Raw genomic sequence first — 17,721 nt, forward strand, 5'->3', positions numbered from 1 at the left:
TCCTCAGACTCTTTTCATTTGCTTTAGCTTGTATTCTTTTAATCAATGCTCTTCATCCTTCATTCATCAAGTTGATCTTTTATTTCTCTTTGGGAAATACTTTAAAATGTTGTTTGACAAATAAACTTTGATGAATGATATTTAGATATGGTTGAAAGCACTGGAAATACCAGTAAGTGGACCTTGAGTTAAGAATTTTTCATTTCTTTCATGTTTGCACACAAATATGAGTGAAACGCAGAGCCATTATTCAAAGGTGCAATAAGATAAATAAAAAAAGAAAAGTGAAAGAAAGCGTCAGAAAGGAGAAAACCACGCTGCCTGGAGGCTAACCGTGGGGAAACAAAGTCCCCTATTGTGGGTTGAAAAGTTGCTCCTTTGGGTCGTACCATTCCTCCTGGTGCATGCAGGCACCCTAACTGGGACCCTGACCCGGTGGACCGGCTCTCTGAGACCACTCTGTCAGCCTCACACACTGCATGCCAACGGCCAAAATTCATCAACGTTACATCTGGAAAGGTTTGGATCACACAGCCACTGTTGAAATCTAATTCTATAAATAGTATAATACTAATAACATTATTGTTGCCTGATATTAATGTGACGCTGTGCAGGAATACAGAAGGAACAGAATGAATAGACACGCAAAGAAAGAAGCTTCAGCATCCAAATGTGGATTTAGAATTGTAACGTCAACGTCATGAGTGAAGCTTCTAGTATGAAATAAATGAGAAAGTCCTCACTCATATCTTGGACATGTTCTCCACTTGTTTTATTTCTTTGTCTGCTGGTCTGTTATTCTTTTGTTTCACATAAACGTTAATATCAAAGCATTTCTTGTTCTACCTGAGCCACAGTGCGTATCTCAGGGGACACAATATGCACCGCCTCGCAGCCCAAGCTCGCGTTTTAATCATCTCTCGAGGAAAGACTTCAGAAACGCGTGCTTTTCTGCCTCACACCCGACACATTTGTCTCCATTTTCTTCAGGGGCCATGCTTCTATCATTTGCAACATCTTCACTGCTTTCTCCATAATAAAAACCTCAGCAAACGTATTTCCTTCACAGAGAACTGGGGAAGAGGCAACAGGCTGGTTGTGAATAGGCCCATTATTATACAGTGCTGCTACTTTGAATGGACTGCAAGGTACACTAGAACAGAGTGGAGTTCCATATAATTCATTAAATTAAATACATTTAAAACATTTTTGTTTAAATGAAATTATTACTGACAGAACATATTCCCACTGATCACTGCTGGTGGGAGAGAGTGATAATGTTTGTAAGGACTGACTCGGGATGCCAGCGCTGAGCACATTTCTGAGGCATGCTGGGAAACCCCAGAAAATTACAAAGAATAAATCAATGGATCTCAGCTTGGGGTCAGAATTAGCAACCAGGTCTCACAATCACAGTGGTCCATTGTGTTACCACAGTGACATTTTTAAGGGTTTAATGGTTGAATTATTTATCATTCTACACAATTAAGAGCCAATAAAGGTACAACTAAAATCTTCCCAGCAGTTAACACATTTACTGTCCCAGTGTTGGTCAGTCAGTCACAAAATATCCCCTTTCAGAGGTAACTGTCAGTAAAATGGGATTTATTCTGCTTTAAAAGATTCTTCCTCGACCTGAGCTGTCATGACTTATTATAGTGGAGACTTTAAACACGACTTCATGCTGCCTTTAGAGGTTTTTGCTCCATACGAGAAGTGAAAAAAATTCTGAATACCCATGAAAGCGGTCGCACAATATGTACCAAAACATGCCTTTGTTTACAAACTCTTTCTCTCGTTAGAGTCGAGAATATGGAACATGTTTCTGTGGTTAACATTAGAATAAACAGCCTGATTAGATGCCGCTGTTTGACCCAAACCTGCTACCAGCGACATTGCAGCTACCGGACACATGTGTAACAGCTGGAAATCAAAAGAACTGCCTAAATATGACATGAGTACAATATGGCGAATATATATATATATATCATTTTTTTATTTATCTGACTGACGCTACAGGAGATCTGAGGACATGGATGAGAAATCTGAAGGAAATCTCACATGGTCTAAATAAATGCTACCTGAACGAAGGACCAAGATGGAGTCAGAGAGAGAGAGAGTTGAAAATGAGTGAGGATGGATCACCAACACTCCAACTAACACCATTTCATCAAGGTGTCAAGCTTTTCTCACTCACACAAGTCACAATAATTCCAGATAATATTTCCACGACAAAAAAATCACCAAACCCAAAAACGCGTGGCCGACATCACCACAGAGAGCGTGGATTCAACGACATATGAGCGACTCATGAACGCATCACTCATCTCACCTACCCTCCGTGGAAATAAGAGGACCCAAATATGGATATGAACTTATCTCAACTAGCCTACTTTATGAAAAGGACACTATTTTTTAAACCCCTAATATGAAAACTTCCACACAAGTGACCGTTTGGCACTTTGCTGTCTCCGTGAAACAACGCGTCTGAGGTCCGCGAGACCACAAGTTTCACATAGTAACGGAATACCGGAGCGAAGGAGGAATTAGGTATCATGTCTGGTTTTCAGTATTCATACAGGTTAGTGTTTAAAAAACTGCCCCAAAAAGCGGCTGAAGAAAGCCTTGATTTGAATAAAGCTGGCAATTACAAATAGCCTTCCTCGGTGCCCGCGTGCCCTCCACCAACACCGTACAGACTGGCTGCGAATGTCTAAGTGACACCTCTCCTTCAAGATGCTCAATGACCGAGACTCCGACCACTGAAGCAACATCAGCGTCAAAATGTAGATTCAGAACTGACCCGTTGTTTCATGGAGCCTGAAACCGCTGAAGGGACAGTAAAAGCCGCGTAGAACCAGCGCCACTTACCGCCGTGTGCCGAGGACGGAGCGCAGACCCGGAGAAGCAGCAGCAAGTCCAACGGAGACGTTCAGTTCTCTCTCTCCCTCTCTCTCTCTCTCTCTCTCTCTCTCTCTCTCTCTCTCTCTCTCTCTAATGCTGTCACTCTCTTTTCCTTTCTATCTATCTACTGCTCTCTCTCTCTCTACTGCGCTCTCTCTCTCCCTCTCCCTCCCTCTCTCTCTCTCTCGCTACCTCTCTCATGTAGTCTCTAACTCTCTCTACCAACCCCCTCACCAATCAACAAATTGAGGAGTTGAACCGGCTGCTGATTGGTCATTACAATGCAGTCGGCGATAAGGGACATAGGCTACACACGCTCACGCGCACAGAAGCACACCTCATGGGCTTTAATCTTGACCCCACCTCCAGCAAATGACACGTTTCAATCAGCCGTCTGCTTGCTTTCAGGAGAACTCTGGGTTATTTAAAGACCCTTCAGCAACAGGCAGCTAGTATGAAATGGCACGTGTTGTTTCTGGTGGGCTTTAATAAGCAGAAGCCGGCCATTACAAGCCATTATCACAGCTGCAGGTATCACAGCTGAAGGCGGCTCTTCTCTGAGGCAGAACGGCACAAAGTCTTCTAAATAACTAAAGATACTACGCCACTGTGTTCTAAGTGATTTAAGTGGTTCATCCTTCCTTTGGTATTTTGAAATATACACATTCAGAGTGGGAGGTTGAACAGCTGGCCGTGGCTCAGAGCAAGTCGTCTTTCATTCGATCCCTGGCTCCTCCAGTTCCATTTCTGCCATCTCTAAGTTCTATTAGATGGCAGAAATGTGACTAGAACTTATAAGCATTTAAGAATATCTAAAATAGCTGGCAAAATAAATCGGCTGCCATCATAGATCATAATTTGAATGGTAAATGGACTTGCATTCATCCAGCGTCCCTCTAGTCTTCTAGAGCAGAGGCTGCAATACAAGCTGCCACCTGCACATCAGGCTCTAAACATTCATGCACACTCACACACTGATGGCCCAGCCGTCGGGAGCAATTTAGGCTTCAGAATCTTGCCCAAGGACACATCGACATGCGGACTGGAAGCCTCGGGGATCGAACCGTCGATTACCTGATTAGAGGATGAACTGCTCCACCTCTGAGCCACGTCCAAATCCAATTCCAAATCATCGACATCAGCAGATTTGTGCCACATAGAAAATTACGTTTTTCATCCATCCATTTTCCTCCGCTTATCCGGGGTCGGGTCGCGGTGGCAGCAGGCCAAGCAGGCTGACCCAGACTTCCCTCTCGCCCGCAACATTTTCCAGCTCATACTGGGGGATCCCGAGGCGTTCCCAGGCCAGCTGGGAGATATAATCCCTCCAGCGTGTTCTGGGTCTTCCCCGGGGTCTCCTCCCAGTTGGACGTGCCCGGAAAACCTCCAATGGGAGGCGTCCGGGAGGCATCCTAATTAGATGCCCGAACCACCTCAGCTGACTCCTTTCGATGCGAAGGAGTAGCGGCTCGACTCCAAGTTCCCTCCTGATGTCCGAGCTCCTTACCCTATCTCTAAGGCTGAGCCCGGCCACCCTACGGAGGAAACTCATTTCGGCCGCTTGTACCCGCGACCTTGTCCTTTCGGTCACAACCCAGAGTTCGTGACCATAGGTGAGGGTAGGAACGTAGACCGACCAGTAAATTGAGCGCTTTGCCTTCCGCCTCAGCTCTCTCTTCACCAAGACAGTCCGGTGCAGCGCCTGCTTTACTGCTGCAGCCGCACCGATCCGCCTGTCGATATCCCGCTCCATCTTACCCTCACTCGTGAACAAGACCCCGAGATACTTAAACTCCTTCACTTGAGGTAGGCACTCCGTCCCTACCTGGAGGGAGCAATCCACCGGTTTCCGGCAGAGCACCATGGCCTCAGATTTGGAGGTGCTAACTCTCATCCCCGCTGCTTCACACTCGGCTGCAAACCGCCCCAATGAATGCTGGAGGTCAAGATCCGAGGAGGCCAACAGGACCACATCATCTGCAAACAGCAGAGAGGTGATCCCGAGACCCCCGAACCTGACGTTCTCCACCGCCCGGCTGCGCCTAGAAATCCTGTCCATGAAAGTCACGAACAGAACCGGTGACAAAGGGCAGCCCTGGCGGAGGCCAACACCCACCGGGAACGTGTCTGACTTATTGCCGAGAATGCGGACACAGCTCCTACTGCAGTCGTACAGAGACCGGATAGCCCGTTGTAACGGGTCCGGCACCCCATACTACCGCAGCACCCCCCACAAGAACCCCCGAGGGACCCGGTCGAAAGCCTTTTCCAAGTCTACAAAACACATGTAGACTGGTTGGGCAAACTCCCAGAACCCCTCCAGTAGTCTTGCGAGGGTGAAGAGCTGGTCCACTGTTCCACGGCCGGGACGGAATCTGCACTGCTCCTCTTGAATCCGAGGTTCGACAAACGGTCGGAGCCTCCTTTCCAGCACCCTGGCATAAGCTTTCCCCGGGAGGCTGAGTAGTGTGATACCCCGATAATTCGAGCACACTCTCCGGTCCCCCTTTTTGAAAATGGGAACCACCACCCCGGTCTGCCAGTCCATGGGCACAGATCCCGACCCCCATGCGACACTGAAGAGGCGTGTCAGCCAAGACAGCCCAACAGTGTCCAGCGCCTTCAGCATCTCAGGGCGGATCTCATCCACCCCCGGCGCCTTGCCACCAAGGAGCTTTTTGACTACCTTAGCGACCTCTGCCAGGGATATGGGTGAGCCCCCCAGGTCTTCAGGCGCTGCCTCCTCTGCAGAGGACATGTTGGTCGGGTTTAGGAGTTTCTCAAAGTGTTCTTTCCACCGCCCGACGATGTCCCCCGTCCGGGTCAACAGTTCCCCCCCTGCTGAGAACAGCCTGGGGTAGGCCCTGCTTTCCCTTCCTGAGCCGTCGGATGGTTTGCCAGAACCTCCTTGAGGCCAATCGAAAGTCCTTCTCCATGGCCTCCCCAAACTCCTCCCATGCCCGAGTTTTAGCACCCGCGACCACCGCAGCTGCAGTCCTTCTGGCCTGCCGGTACCTCTCAGCTGCTTCAGGAGACCCCTGGGCCAGACAGGCCCTGATGGCCTCCTTCTTCAGCTTGACGGCTTCCCTCACCTCCGGTGTCCACCACCGGGTTCTCGGGTTGCCGCCACGACAGGCACCGATGACCTTCCGGCCACAGCTCCTAGAGGCCGCGTCCACAATAGAGGCTTTGAACATGGTCCATTCGGATTCCATGTTCCCAGCCTCCCTCGGGATGCGTGAGAAGTTCTTCCGGAGGTGGGAGTTAAAGACCTCCCGGACAGGGTCCTCCGCCAGACGTTCCCAGTTCACCCTCACTATACGTTTGGGCTTGCCGGGTCTTTCCAACCGGTTCCCCTGCCATCTGATCCAACTCACCACCAGATGGTGATCAGTTGACAGCTCTGCTCCTCTCTTCACCCGAGTGTCCAAGACATACGGCCGCAGATCAGATGATACGATTACAAAGTCGATCATTGATCTCCGGCCTAAGGTGTTCTGGTACCAGGTACACTTATGAGCCACCTTATGTTCGAACATGGTGTTCAAACCATGGCTAGCACAGAAATCCAATAACGAGACACCACTCGGGTTCAGATCGGGCAAACCGTTCCTCCCAATCACCCCCCGCCAGGTTTCTCCGTCATTGCCCACGTACGCGTTGAAGTCCCCCAGGAGAACTATGGAGTCGGCAGGCGGCGCCCTTTCCAGGACCCCTCCCACCGACTCCAAGAAGGCCGGATACTCTGAACTGCTGTTTGGTGCATAAGCACAAACCACAGTCAGAGCCTTGCTCCCCGCAACCCGTAGGCGCATGGAGGCGACCCTCTCGTTCTCCGGGGAGAACTCCAACACAGCGGCGCTCAGCCGGGGGCTCGTGAGTATCCCCACTCCCGCCCGGCACCTCTCACCTTGGGCAACTCCGGAAAAGGACAAAGTCCAACCCTTCTCCAGGAGCTTGGTTCCAGAGCCAGTGCTGTGTGTGGAGGTGAGTCCAACTATATCTAGCTGGTATCGCTCCACCTCCTGCACCAGCTCCGGCTCTTTCCCCGCTAGTGAGGTGACGTTCCACGTCCCTAGAGCTAGTCTATGCTGCCGGCAATCGGCTCGCCCAGGCCTCCGGCCTGACCTGCCGCCCGGTCTGCATTGCACCCGACCCCGATGCTTGTCCCTGCGGGTGGTGGGTCCACAGGGTGGCTGCTCCATGTTGTTTCTTCGGGCTGAGCCCGACCGGGCCCCATGGGCGAAGGCCCGGCCACCAGACGCTCGCCGACGAGCTCCCCTCCTGGGTCTGGCTCCGGGAGGGTGCCCCGGTTTCCCTGGTCCGGTCGAGGTGGCTGAAATCCGTGGGCTGCTTATCATTGGGCTGCTAAATTACGGTTTTTACAGTTTTATATATACAGACAGTATATGTACTGTCTACATATATATAATATAAACCCTATACACTACAGTATATAGACATCTTAGCATTTGTATCCATTCAGTATTTATTTCTTTGCACTATTTGTATGGTTCACAACTTGCAGAACAGTTGACTATAGACATTTGTAGACATTGGTGCTTATATATATATATATTTATGTTTCTATTTACTCCTACTACTTGTATACACTTTTCTCGTTTTCCGGCCACTCAAAGTGCTTCAACACTACATGTCAATCACTCCCAATCATACACTGATGAAAGAGGCTACCAAGCAAGGTGACACCTGCACATCAGGACTCTAACCATCCATACAGTGTCTTGCCCAAGGACACATGAACTAGCGGAGTTGGGGATCAAACTGCCGATCCTGATTGAAGGACGACCCTGCTCTGAGTCGATATAACAGTCCGGTCTATTCTTTAACTTTGTTATCCTTCCTGTTATTTTTATTTTGTATAAGTACATTCGGGGAGACCAAAACAAAAACGGAATGAAATAGGATTATTTCTATGTGTACACATACTTGACCAGTAAAGCTGATTCCGTTAGCTGCGGGTCGCCGGCAGCGCAGAGCTTTTCGTGGTATCTTTGCAATCCGCAGAGTCTCTGGCTTTAGGCAATGCCTCAATCTCCCTCTAACAGACTTAACTTGTAATACAGTACATTACTGTCTTTAGATGCTTTCTCTGCTTTGTTTTACACTGTATAGTGTCCTCGAGTTTGTAAAATGTCTAATTTAAATTAATAAAAAATGTATTACGATTATTGTAACACTCACAGTATTATGAATACTTATCTTATTATCTGTTTTATTTTTATATATCATATTTGATATTCTATGAATAGTGCTTTTATTGCTGAGCTGGTCTGTTTTCTTGTCCAACACATTCTATCATAAAAATGATGAATAAAACTGAAGTGAGCCTGTTCTTCCCACAGGCCGTCACTCTGAGGAACACTGCAATCAGTCATACACTGTCAATATAAATCCTACATATACATTTATACAGTATATATATCTTTACATGTATATACTGTAGGCTACATGGTAGCGATCTGCTATCGCTACCACAGGAGGTTATTATATGTTGATTCATTACACCCCCGAGCCCTGTCACAGACACACCCCGCCCGGAGACCAATCCCCTCACTCACCTTCTTGTAAAATGGTGACGAAGCGGAAATCCGTGTTGGCGCAGTACTACGAGATGGTGGCTGCGGTCGAATAGTCCTTTTTGCTTAAGAAGGTTCCTAACTGAGTGAAATGACCCGGAGTGATCTAAGTGGCCGCCATGATAAGAGCTGTTTCTCTAAATGCTAAGGAAAGGTGCTTCAATGCTTCCTTTACAGCTCTTTTAGCATAGGAAACACTGGACCTTCCTTTACGAAAGGAAAGTAGATCATTCTGCCCCACAATTGAATTGACGCACTATTCGGCCATCCATGAAAACAAACGATATGCTTATCTTACACAGGCTTATCAATTATACTCATACAGTCATAAAGTAATGGTGCATGGTGATGAATATGAATAGGCTGTGACAATCCTTATGTTTCATTTCATATGTATTTATTTACTTAGAACATGTAACAAATAAGTTTAAAAAAGAATACAAAATAATAAATATAGCAAACTGTCAATGAACAAAACAAATGTAGACCTGCACACTAACAAGAAGAGCTTCTGTGTTGTTTTTGTATTTAGCTGTCTCTAAGTTTGAGAACACACAGAAAAGTGAGAAAAGTAAGACAATGGAAGCAAGACGAGGATGGGGGGAAAAGAAGTATGTATTTCCTGACCCAGGGCCCACACTCACTATAGGATTACACGCTGCTTTCCTTTTCTTTTTAGCACAAATACAATTTTGCAGTATATTGTATTGTGTCACAATAGAAAGTCAGAATATATATATATATATATATATATATTTGTGCCTTTGTAGTCTTCTGACCACTAACAGTAGTGAAGAGGTCACTACGTGTCAACATTCACCCATTTACACACACATTCATGCACCGATGCCAGCCTATATGGCCATACAAGGTGCCACCAGCTCATCACGATGTAAAGTAAATGCTCTATCACACGATGGCACAGCCTTTGGGAGCAATTTGGGGTTCAGTATCTTTCCCAAGTACACTTGCAAACATGCAGACCGGAGAGGCTGGGGATCGTATCCGATTAGTGGATGACCGGCTCTACCTCCTGAGCCACAGCTGTGATAACACTGATATACACACACACACACACACACACACACACACACACACACATATATATATATATACACACACATATATACACACACACACATATATATATATATATATGTATATATACACATATATGTGTATATATACACATATATATATACCACATATGGTCTAAGCCCTGACAGAGATATTATAGGAACAATACAGGGACTGTGACTGTGGGAGGAAGCGTGGGGAGAACATGCAAACTCCACACAGAAGGGCCGTCCCTCCTGCTGGATTTTTGTCAGTGTTAGCCTGTTGCCTCCTATTTATTTGACATATATTCAATTTACTGTAGATTTAGTGTGTATGTGTTTGAGATAATCATAGCAAAAGGCTGGTTCCATAGCTGTATTTCTCATAGCTCATGTTTTATACGTTTTTTTATATCTGAAAGGCGTGTCTGCATCTAATTGATGTGGCACCACTATATGATATTTCATCTTTACTCTTTAATCTACATAAGACGTTATTGTATATTTCTTTCAGAGCTGACAAGCATGAGAAAAAAAGACGTAAACTAGGAGCCAAAAGATTTTCCAGGAATTAGTTAAAGTCACAGTGAAAGAAAGCCAGAAGGAAGCAAGAACTTCAGGCTTGAGGAAAACAGTGGTGATATCTTTTTGTAAGAACAGTAAGTCATTTTTAAATGATGCTCTCATTGAAATACCATACAGAAATGTCAGACTTTGAGATGAATATAATGTAAAGCCGGTCACATGTTCTTGAGACTTAAAGCCAGCCTCCTACTGTGGCTGAAAGTATCACAGGACACAAACATTTTACATCAGATGCATTCAAAATGGCTATTGTTTCTTTCACTAATTCAGTCCGTCTGTGAACATTTGAGAGGATTCTCTCAGGCTTAGCACTGGAATCTCTAATCCGCCTTAAATCAGTTACACCGTATTGGAAGACTGGCTCTGGCAGTGCTGTTTACTGTGCCTTGCCAAGACAAAGTGACAAAATGGAGCTCTGACTGAATAAAGATGCTGGGCTGGAAGCAGGGAAATTAGCTATTCATTCGGGCTCTTTTCGTGGCTACATAAACACGGGGGTGGACATTTTCCACAGCATCATGGCACAATTTCAATCTATCTATTTCTTGAAAATGGAATTGAGAATTTTGGTACTGTTGATGTCCATCTATACCAATTTGCATTAATTCCTTCTTATGGAATCAAAACTTTTTCGAACACATTTTCTTCTGTCTAAACATTCAGAAAAGTGGCAGTTGTAAGACAATAATTGTTGGATTTTGGAAAAGGAGGTAGCTAAAGAGATGAAATAACGCGTATATACATTTCCAGACCACAAACAGTAAATCCAACACGTTAGCAGACAGTTGCCTCTTTACACACCCAGCAGACACACATCAACATCACCATTCATTTGAAGTCAAGTTTGTGTTCACCTAATGAATGTAAGTCCAATATTTACTCTCCTTTTAGCTTTTTTCAAAGTTTTGTTTCTCCTTCAAAGTTTGGCCCTTTAGCTGTAGAGTGGGTTTATGTGAGGGCTGTCATTGAAAGCAGCTGCTTGTTGTGGCTGGAAACTGGGTTAATGAGAGAGAGCTGAGACGGAACCCAAACAGTGAAGTTGTGGCCTGTAAAAACTAAAACAATGAGCTGAACAAAAAAGTCTTCAATGAGCTGAGAGGAACTGCAGAGTTGATTATTCCTTGTGAGCTTAGCACTACGAGTGACACATTTCACCATTGAACATAATCATTTAAAAAAGTCAAACCATTTGCATGCAAGTAAAATATCCAGATCACATGTTAATAAAAGGTGGAAATGAGGTCATTGTGTGTGCATTCAAACTTCCAACACTTAAATCCTTTTCAATATTGTTATTGTCATCTTCTGTCGGAAAAGAAAGAAACTAAAACTAGAGCTAATCACTTACAACTTCCCGTAAGCATACGACCTAAAGGTTTTCTTTTCTTCCGTTAGGCTATTTTGTTCTTGCTCACATGTGAAATTCAAATGTTCTGTTTCTGCTCTATTCAAATTATGGACATATTTAACTGCAGACAGCTCGATCAATTTGTTTATTTGAATTACTTTACAAAGTTTTCTGCTAGCTCTCTTTTCTCAGTCAAGGAACAAAATGACCTCACTGACTTTGTCCTGGTTTTTTAAAGCGTTGGCAGGTTAAATCACGGTGATCCCAAGATTTCCAAATCTCAAATCCCATCGCCTGGATCTGAACTGAACCAAAAACATGGCGTAAAGCAGCAAGTTTTGGCACAGCGTACGTGTCCAAATGTAGGTAAATGTTTGTCTAATATGTAGCATTTCTAATAGTATCCCAATGGCAACCAAAAGGTCCAGCTATCTAGCTACTTGAATTGTCACCTACACTGTAACAAATTGCTGTAAAAATACAAGAAATTCTCAACAGCAAGGTACTGTTCTTCGTAAATACAGTTGAATACAGTTAAATCCAGCAAAAGTTGAGGCCTTGGAAGAAAAAAAAAATTAACAGCAGCTACTGTCCAATCTTGCAGTATACTACAGTATTTTTTCCTTTTTCAGTTGACTAAGCCCGCCCCTTACTCTTCAACAGCACATGGCATCAAGTATCTACTGCTTAGTTAGCACATAGTCAACCTAAAGAAAATGAACAGAAAGCTTTAGATATCATAGACCGGTGATTTTATTCAGGATGGAAGAATAATAATAAGAGGGAATTTGAGAAGACGATTTTCAACGGACTCTGACCGAAGCACCGAAGCAGACCGAGCACCACCTGCTGCTTCAGCTCGCCTACAAACACGCAGCGGACACCGTCCATCCTGCCCCTGTGGCTCACTGAACAAGGTAATTTAGATGTTATCAAAGTTAGCATGACGGTGTTCAGTCATTTTGTGTTGAATCTACATTGTATTGTACTGATTTTTTGCCGATAACGTGACTTGTTAACTGCATGCTAACATGCTAACGAGCGGTGCTTGCAGGAGAGCGACTGCTGCAGTAGCTCACGCGGTTCACTGTGCATACGTGGTGACCCGTGTGTTAGAAAAGAATGGCATGCGATCTACCGGCACTGCCTCCGCGATCGACCGGTCGATCGCGATCGACGTATTGGTCACCCCTGCTCTTGATTGACAACATATCGTTATTTTTTTGTTGTACCGCGTTACCAGCGAGAGTTATTTCATTTTCATAGATACCTGATTGAATTTCTCAGCAATTGAATCAACAAGCTGAGTTAATATATATATATATATATATATATATTTGATATGGTTTCAGAACATTAACTATAATTGTTGTCTGCATTAGTTGCTGGTGGCGCTGGATGTTAAGCATTGAAGCCACGTCGTCTGTGAAGGCATCCAGCCAAGCTTCATCACGTTGCTGCTGCGGTTTTCTCCAGCTACGATGTGTTCAACTTGCAATACCAAGAGGAAGCTGCAAGGACACTGGAGTTTGTTCAAAGGTAAATCTTCTGCAGTCTTAAATATTATTTGGATATTTTTCTGAAGGTTAATATGTTGCAACATGATTGAGCTTGTAGCCTTGATGTGAGAACGTGTAGAACAAAAATCAGACCTTGTATGTTCACATTTTTTACTTATATGAAATATTCACACATATGTTAGATGAAAATAAGATTATTCTCTCATTGTTAGTAGACACAGAGGTCAGAATACTTGTAATTTGTATTTGTTTATTCCAATGGGGTTCAGTATTAAGTGTGAATACTCTTTACATACCACACCTAATATATATATGCTTTCTCTGTTATTTAGGCGCTTCATTGGTCTCAACCTGGAAAGGGGGACAAAGGCCAACCAGGGGAAGGTGGTGTCCAGAAAGCCAGGGAAGCTGGTCCAGAAGAAGGCAGGAGCTGTCAATCCCCATGTGGCCACCCTCATAAAAAACCTCCTGGACTTTGAGTGTGGCTTTATGTAGTCCACAGCACATCTCCACATAGGAGGAAGGAGAGATAGCCCACACTGCTGGTGTTCTTTTTTCCTTTTAAGGTAACAAGTTTCAAAATTGCGTTCTGTTCAGTTCTATCGAGTTGTCTCAAACGTGCAGTTCCAGATTTGTTCTTTTACTTGCTTTCTATTACACTAATGACCATAACTAAATAAAAAAGTGATACTGAAGGCGGGGTACATTTAGTAAACTATAAGAGTTGTATATAGACGGTTGAGAATCTGTTTAACATGATGCAGTGTTCTGGTCTGATTGTATTGTACAATAACGTAATTACTGACAATGTTTTTTGTTCTAATTTACTTTAATGAATACAATTTTATATGGTGCTTTTAATATTTGTATTTTGCAAAAATGTGATCACTGTAAAATTGTCAGTTATTGAATGTGTTTGACACTGCATTGGCTTTAATAAAAGCTTTTTAATGTAAGGCCATCTCTTGTTTGAGTCGTTTCTATGCTCGCAATTTTCAGGGGTTTTATTTTGAAATGTAACATTTTAAATCATTAGCTTCTAGCAGTGTCATACTGTAAATACATTCTACGGTAATGAACTGTTCATGCATTTTCTATACAGCACTGTACTGTCATACTTTTTACAGTATGAAACCGTTGTTGCACATTACAGTAGGTATGCTGTAGAATTACAGTTAGAAGCTGGAGCCTGTAGCTGCCAGCTCTTTACTGTAATTTAACGGGGAAATTTGTTACAGTGTACTTAAAACTAACAATCATTAATTAAGCTTTGGTCATGCTAATAGGAGCGAACTTGGCTCCATTCACTTCTATGGTGTGTAGATAGCGGGTTAGCAAGCTAGCTGGCTTTGTTGATGTAAGTCACATGTGTCAAACTCAAGGCCCGCCACGTCATTTTATGTGGCCCGCGAATCCGCCATCAAAAAAAAAATCAGACTTGATACAAATTACAATTATCCACTGCTCTCTGTAACGCGTACAGGTCCTACCCGATCCGCTCGAGCACACCTCCACCAGCGGATGCGGTGGAGATGCAACAGTCGCTCTCCTGCACCCCCCCCCCCCCCCCCCCACCCCCCGTCGACGAAGGTCCGGTAACAGCCGCTCCTCTTGGCCCTTAGGGGGCAACTATGATGCTGATGTGGCCCAGAGTGAAAATGAGTTTGACACCCCTGATGTAAGTGATGGGCTGTGGTTAAACTTGGTGCGCTTGCATGATGTGATGTTAAACCAGAGCAAAGTGAAGGGTCATGTTAGATCAAAGTAATAAATGAAGGGTCACGTTAGAGCAGAGAAATGAGAGAGGGGTCACGCTAGACCAGAGGAACTAAAGGGGTCACGCTAGACCAGAGGAACTAAAGGGGTCACGTTAGAGCAGAGAAATGAGAGAGGGGTCACGCTAGACCAGAGGAACTAAAGGGGTCACGTTAGACCAGAGGAACTAAAGGGGTCACGTTAGACCAGAGGAACTTGAGGGATCCCGAATGACCAGAGAAACTAAAGGGGTCACGATAGACCAGAGGAACTAGAGGGGTCACGTTAGACCAGAGGAACTAGAGGGGTCACGTTAGACCAGAGGAACTTGAGGGATCCCGAATGACCAGAGAAACTAAAGGGGTCACGATAGACCAGAGAAATGCAGAATATGACGAATATGAAGCTAATGCAGAAAGCAATGAAAGTGCAGATGACAAATATGAATATTGATGACTTGAATTCAATGAATAAAAAAACAACAATGCATATGTGTATCTGCAAAGAGTGGACAGCAACGTAGTCATGGAGCCAAAACATCACCACCAGTTATACATATATACAGGACTGTCTCAGAAAATTAGAATATTGTGATAAAGTTCTTTATTTTGTGTAATGCAATTAAAAAAACAAAAATGTCATGCATTCTGGATTCATTACAAATCAACTGAAATATTGCAAGCCTTTTATTCTTTTAATATTGCTGATTATGGCTTACAGCTTAAGAAAACTCAAATATCCTATCTCTAAATATTAGAATATCATGAAAAAGTATACTAGTAGGGTATTCAACTAATCACTTGAATCGTCTAATTAACTCGAAACACCTGCAAGGGTTTCCTGAGCCTTGAAAAACACTCAGCTTGGTTCAGTAAACTAAATCACACGTATGGGGATTATCACAATATTCTAATTTTCTGAGACAGTCCTGTATATATATATATATATACATGTATATATATATGTATATACATGTATATATATATATATATATATATATATATATATGTATAGACAATTATGAAGGCACGATTATGAAGAGCAAGCTCCTTCACAGCCCTTCACGTGACAGATCGTGATGATGACTCTGTGAGGTAGTCGGCCAATGCTGACGCAGTTTCCGACTACCTCTAACAACCCGGAAAGATTGATAATGGTATTGCTATGAAAAGTAAGTGCTTTTTAAAAAAACATTTTCTTTTTTCCTCAGGACTGAACACGGCGTAGTGTTACTCAATGCACATTTTTAACCATAACACTTTATGCTATTACTGTATCTACTTGTAAATTCAATCCTGACTCATTGTATGGAACCTGAGCTGTTTGTAAAAGCTAAAAGCCTTCTTTGTCCAAGCTGCCTTTGATTGCACATGGGAGAAATCTCCTACAGGCTGTTCTGCCAGAAAGTGAGGTCACATAAAGAGGGAGAGGAGGTTGTGGTGGATGAATGGGTTAAACACAGGACTCAGGGTTCATGTCCCATTTAAAAAAATAAAAGTCTACATTACTACATTTGTATGTATTTATTTACATGTTTATTTATATATTTATAACTTTACTTTTGCTTTATGTTTTGATGCTTTTAATGGTTTTATGTGAAGCACTTTGAATTGCCTTGATGTTGAAATGTGCTACACAAATAAACTTGCCTTGCCTTAGTTCACTAAAAGCTGAATAGGAGTTTGTTAAACTCTGTGTATGTCATCATGTACATATGGCGTTTGGCCTTGTTCGATCAATAAATTAAACCTTATAATATAAATTACAGAATATAACGTTACAGTGTATTTGTGTTAAGTCCCAGTCAGAATAAGGAAGAAGGCCTTTATGTGGATGATGCAGCAAGTGTTTGTTGGCTTATGACCGAATGATGAAGTATGGCGATGAATTATGAATCCTATCTCGAATACGTATGCCTGCTCCACTCAAAAGCCTGATATCCTTGAAGTAAAGGTAAACTAATCAAGGTTTTGAACTGTGCCGGTTTGTTGTTGAGAGGGATCTGGATGAGGTTTTTGGATGCCGTATGTATCCAAACTTATGACTTGTGACAACATTTTAGCCAGAGGTGATCTGGCATGTAGGATGAGGCTCATGAGATATATTTCTAGAAGTGTTGAGCGGATTGAGATGAAATGAATGTGAAGTGTGGCGCAGCTACACCTAAATGTATGAAAGATGTGGACGATTTTAAGCCTTGAATGGAAAATGAATCAGTAGATGAGTCTGGAAAATGCATGTACAAAGAGTTGAAGCAGTATAAATAGTTGGAAAAGTAATGACGGATGTGTTCATTTACAATTAAAAGTCTGATCTGACATGGACAGGCCGCCATTACACCTGTGTTTACCCTGCTCTGACTAATTGGCTGCTGTAAAAAGTGCCTGCTCAAATCGTCTAGTCCTCAACCCTATTCCCCCGAGACTAGTGTTTTACCTGGGGACCTCTGGTCATTTGTAATAATTCCGGAGGTCGTCTGTGATCTTAATCCTGTGAGAATCTGTCATGTCCGAAAACATTCCACCGCAATAACCCACAATATTACCAACAACAGAGGTTGTGAAATAATATTAGACCCGTGCAAATCGCCATCTATATTATTTGGGTTCATGTTCTTTCCCCAAGGTTTATTATGTTCTTTGTTCCTATTTTCTCCCACTTTCCTGTCGAGAATTATAGAGGCTACGTTGGTTGTAAATGAAAGTTTTGACAGCGTTTTGGGTGCAAATTCATGAGGCTCAACTCACTATATGACATAGTGAACTGTTTACATGGGCACCGGAGCAAGAGGTCTTTCTGAGCATTATTGTTATATATGTATATACACATACATACAAATATAAAGAGGCCAATATAATGTAATAATATTAAATATAAATATCACAGAATGATATTTTAATATAAGCGTTAAGCTGTTACGTACGTGGTAAAGTCCTATACAGTAGCCCTGG

This window comes from Pholis gunnellus (genome assembly GCF_910591455.1).
Source record: "Pholis gunnellus genome assembly, chromosome: 14".
NCBI lineage: Eukaryota > Metazoa > Chordata > Actinopteri > Perciformes > Pholidae > Pholis > Pholis gunnellus.